This window comes from Fukomys damarensis, unplaced genomic scaffold (assembly GCF_012274545.1).
Source record: "Fukomys damarensis isolate Sample0158 unplaced genomic scaffold, DMR_v1.0_HiC HiC_scaffold_39, whole genome shotgun sequence".
Classification (NCBI taxonomy): Eukaryota; Metazoa; Chordata; class Mammalia; order Rodentia; family Bathyergidae; genus Fukomys; species Fukomys damarensis.
Genome location: NW_022900951.1, coordinates 51,397,133 through 51,402,433, shown reverse-complemented (window position 1 = coordinate 51,402,433; position 5,301 = coordinate 51,397,133). Strand labels below are relative to the sequence as shown.

The 5,301-nt window shown below is 34.4% G+C and overlaps 1 pseudogene; it reads right to left on the bottom strand.

The window, feature by feature from the left end:
• LOC104867780 overlaps nt 1-394 on the bottom strand; it is a 5,386-nt pseudogene extending 4,992 nt beyond the window's left edge.
• Between the last annotated feature and the right edge of the window lie 4,907 nt (nt 395-5,301).

The window sequence follows — 5,301 nt, the reverse complement described above, 5'->3', positions numbered from 1 at the left end:
CGGGAGCTCGCGCGCACGCCGCCGGGTGATCGCAGACAGGCAGGCAGGCAGGCAGCTGAAAAAAACCCCCTCTGGGGTCCTTGGGTCCTTCCTGGGTCTGTTGTCGCGCAGGCCGGGAGCTCCCCACTGCACAATCTTTTAAGATCATTATTAAATGAATCTGTTCTTTCTAGGAATTCCTTCTTTTCCTGGTACCCATCTCTCTTTGAAGAAGTTAAACTTCCAATTTTCTTTGATAAATCTGTTGTCCAAAGACCTGCATGTTAGCTGTTTTCACAACTCACTGAATGCCCTCTACCATGCTCTTGCTGAGGATTTCACCGATGAGGTGGCGGTTTCTCTCAAAGCCATCATGGTCATACTCACCTGGCCCTTCAGCAGACTGGATGCTCATGTAAGTTTGTATTGTCTTCCTGCAAAATCATCAACATTTTTTCCTCTAATGCAGCTTCTAAAGGACGTTTTGTGTTGATCTAATCAAATCGTGCAGAGGAATAATGGTAGGCCTTCACAGATTCATTGTACTCTATCATATTTGCTATAAAATAGTACTTAATCAGAAAATATGCTCTAGCATGGTTTTTCAGGATACTTGTAATAGATGCCCTACCCTAAAAATAAGCCCCAGTTAAGATCCTCAGCTAGATACATTGATTTAGTTTGTGCATTGCAACACATGGTAGATGTATTAAATTATAAAATAATAATAAAGCATAATTAAATATAAATAAATATTATTGACATTAATACTGAAAATAAAGAATAATATGTTATAATCAAATTGGTAAATACTCAAGTGGATGCCTTTGGACATGAGATAAATGCGAATGTAAACAAATGAACTCAAGACTTATTGTTGAGTGACCAGTCAGAATACAGACACAACTCATGATTGTGTGAACTTGATAATAAACAGACATGGTTATGTCTAATGTAAATCTTCATAATTCAATATGTCTCATGTTGTAACAGATGCACTTAATGAACCCATGAGCAATAAAGGCATGTTTTCTGAATTTCAGTGCCTGCAATTTTCATTCCTTTTTTATGGACCATAGTTCTTAACTGTCATCATTTTTGTTACCACTCCTGTCTCATAAGTCTTCAATTGACACTTGATTTAATGGAAACATTGTGAAGCCTAGCCTGCAAGAGGCTGCCACTTGGGTGAAGAATTCATGGAGTAAAATCACTGGCAGCTGTGTTGCCAATGCATTATGAGCAGGCGGCATGGACAAGAAGTGCTCTTTTAAGATTTTTATTGCTGGACAAGAGAGATTGGGGCCAATGTTTGTACACAAAGTGGAGTTGTAAGAAACTCAAGTCAAAATTTGCAGTTTGCAGAATTATAACGATCTTCCAGAAGAAAAAGCATGACTGCATTTGAATATATGTAGATATTTGTACATGAATAAATGCAAATATTAGTACATGAATAAATGTAGATTATTGTGCATGAAAAACATAAGATGTCCCCTAAAAATAAGCCCCATTCTGTCTTTTGCAGCAAAAATTAGTATAAGACCTGGTCTTATTTTGGGGAAATATGTTATCTTTTCTGATTCATATCCTTTTAGCTATTCTTATTTCTCTTCATCAATAAAATCTTGCCTTATGCTACTAGTAGTTTTGCCAATGTCCCACAATTTTAGGTCAGGGTTCAAAGACTTTACTTGACCCCGAAACTTTCTATTGTTCTTTATGTATAGTAATATCAGTTTATCTAATAATTTTGAAGATTTTGAAATCACAACACCAGAAGTTATTGTGACTTGGCATTTGGTGTTCTGGTTCCATCCCAACCTGCACTTGCAGTGGAGATGACTATATGAATAATAAACTACAAATCCTACTTTGTTGGGCCTTTGTGTTGCAGGAGATAGGGTGGGAGGTGGGGCATAAAATGATCTTCTTGACATTTTGAAAGGTTAAGTTATCAAGCTCTTAAAATTAAATCTGAGACATACTGGCCCAAAACATATACATATACCGGGACAGTGATTTAGCTCAATGGTGACATGCCTGCCTGGCAAGTACAAAGTCCTGAGTTTGATTCCTGCTACTGAAAAAAATTATATATGTGTGCGTGTGTATACATATACATGTCAATGTATCATGTTAAATGCCATTAATATATAAAAATATATTTGTCATAACAAAAGAATTGAACTGTACTTTTTCTTATACTACACAAAAAATTAAATAAAATATATTAAATATGTTATATGGTACTGTAAAACTTCCAGAAGAAAAAAAGGGGGAAAACTTTATTCATTTAACAATGATTTTATGAATATAACACAAAAATTACAGATAATAAAAGCAAAAACAAAGTTAGACTACATCACTTTAAAAAGCTCTCCACATAAAGTGTAAAGAAGCAATTTGTGAAATGGGAAAATATTTTCAGACACTATATTGACTAAGGAGTTAATTTCCAATCTACATAAGCAGCTCCTAGCACTGTAATAAAATGATGATGCTGACATTGACAATGATATTAATAACATCCTTTAACAGTATGATAAAAACATGGATAGAAGACAAACAGCCAACAAATATATGAAAACACATTAAATTTCTGTAATTATCATTGCAAAGCAAAAATATAGTGAAATGTCTTCTCAAACATGGCCAGATGGCTACTATATATATAAAAACACATTTTAAAAAGGATATGGACAAATTAGAACCCTTGTATACTATCAATAGTCTGCAAAATGGAAAAGTCACTAATAGAAAACAGTACAGGAGCTTCTCAAAACATTAAAATAGAGCTAACATATTCCAGTCTCATTTCTGGGTATTTATCTGAGAGAAATGAAATCAGAATCTTGTGGTGATACTACCACTCTTATTGCATTTTAGAAATGTTCCTCTTAGCAGCCAAAATATGGAAATAACCAAAATGTTCATCTACAGATGAATAAAGATATATTGTGTGTATATATATATATATATAAATCTTAAAGAAATTATACTAAAGGAAATAAGTCCCTCATACAAGTATCACATAATTCTACTTTTCTGAAGTATCCAAAATAGTCAAAGAATCACAGAGTAGAATGTGGGAAGCCAGCCATAGCCCACTGGCTTTTTGAAAGACAACATTTATTCCTTTTTAAGGACTGCACGTGTTAAACTTGTTTTGCCCTGCACGGGAGAAACCCAGACAGCCAAAGATCTGTAGGAGTCAGGTGTTGTTAACTCCATTTTTGTTATGTTAAAGATCTGATGTTATCTATAGGAGCAGGTATTGAGGTTACTATGGTAATCCTAGCCCATAATAGTTCGGTCTTTTCCTTTAAAAGGCTGATGCCTGCCTGCAATAAACGTCGCCTTGATCAGACTCTTGTCTTGGCGTCCTTCCTTTCTCTCTGCCCCATCTCCACCCCGCTGCTCCTTCAGGTTTGAGGCACTGCGGGACAGTGCTCTGCGTCGCCGGTTCGCGACAGTAGAACAGGAGTTGCTAGGAGATAAAGAGACAGAAAAAAACATGGGACCTTATCAATGAACAGGCATAAAGCTTCAGATGATCAAGATGAATAAGTTTGAGATTAGCTGGACAACATTTTACCTATAATCAACAATAATGAATTGTTACTCTAAATTATAAAGTAAATTATTTATATTAATATTTTAACTAAATTGAGAAATCAATATTTAAAAGTTATATCAAAGTTTAGTAATTTGAAGTCAGAAAAAATTTCAGAAGATTTGACAACACGAACATCAAAGATAATATTAACCAGAGTATTTTTAAAAGAATCCAATTTGGAATGATGAGCAAGTTGAAAAATGGATAATGTTGAGAAATTTCAGTAAGTGGAACATAGAAATTCGTAAATAGGTTAGATTAAGAAAATGTGGGATTATGGAAGAATGTTTTGTGAGAGATACTTGAGAATTTTATAGGATGATGATGAGGATACAATAGGGAGAAGCATTAATAGAAACTAAAGTGAAGTTTTAGATAAGATACAGGTAGAAAATTTAGCAAAGAACTTCCCTTCATTGTAACAAAAGAAAATGTGTTTCTTTTTACAAGAAAGGTCCTGTTGTAAATATATTTATATAATGATGCTGAAAGAAGAGAATAACAATCTAATGGGTTCTGTATTTCCAGTTCAACTGCCTTATACTGATATTCCTCATTTAAGGACCTAAAATGTTTAACTGTTTGGACTTAACACTGAGGTACACTCTTTGGACTTATGACCTATCTTTTTTGTACAATATTATGCATCTTGTATATAAAGTCTCAACGTCTTTTTTGGTACAGAACACCTGATGTAAAAGGTTTGTACTGTAATTTATACTGATTGTATTGTAAAGTACTATCTTGTAATATTCTGTTATATATTGCAATAATACATGTAAGAGTTATTCAGATAAAAGCAAAGTTATTAGTTGAGAATTTCCTTTTACCATTTCTTTGTTGTGAATATTTGCAATGTACATATTGTATTCAATTCCTCATTTAGCAAACCATTCATCTAAAGATCAAGTCAGGAATGTGGCTCTATTTTTAAAGGAGGAGTGGCTGTTTACAAGAGGTCCATGGTTTTAAAACATTTTGGAGATTCTCATTCACCTCATGATTGGTGGCAGTAAGAATTTAAGAGCAGACAAAAAAAACTCGGTAGCCTTCTGTTCTGGAGGGACATCCCTGGGTTTCCTGCTCAATCCTACTTAACAGACATTTTCCTTGTTCCATGGACAAGTGCTCTAATTTCAGGGCCCTAGGTGCTGAGTATGTAAAGACAGGACATAAAAGGGTACGGAAAGGAGAAGTTGAGGGCTTAAAGAGTGAAATTCACTGACTTCATTTTGTGGATTGCTGGCTTTGCTTTCATTTCTCTGGTGGAGAGCATCAGGAGAAACCTTCAAAATATGTTCAGAGTAAGTCTTTGTAAACTTCAGGGCTGAGTAGTTGCTGCAAAGCTTTAGAGTTTGTCAAAGAATTACTTCAAACACCACAAAGTCTCCTGCCTTTCAAATGCAATCCCAGGATAAAATTTAAACAGACTTCACCTCTTTGTATACTTACAGAATTGTATCTTCCCATGGCACACAATAAACATACATATGTAGTTCATTCTTTTCTAATAAATGTGAATACACTTACTTCCCCACCAAGGCGTCTCTAAAACACATTCATCTCTCAACCAAAACAAACACATTCAGATACATTTACACTGGTTTATTCTCACAGATCTACCCTCAACACATATATCTATCTAATCCATATTGAGGGATCACTCCATTTTTTTTTTTTTTTTTTTTTTTTTTTTTTTTTTA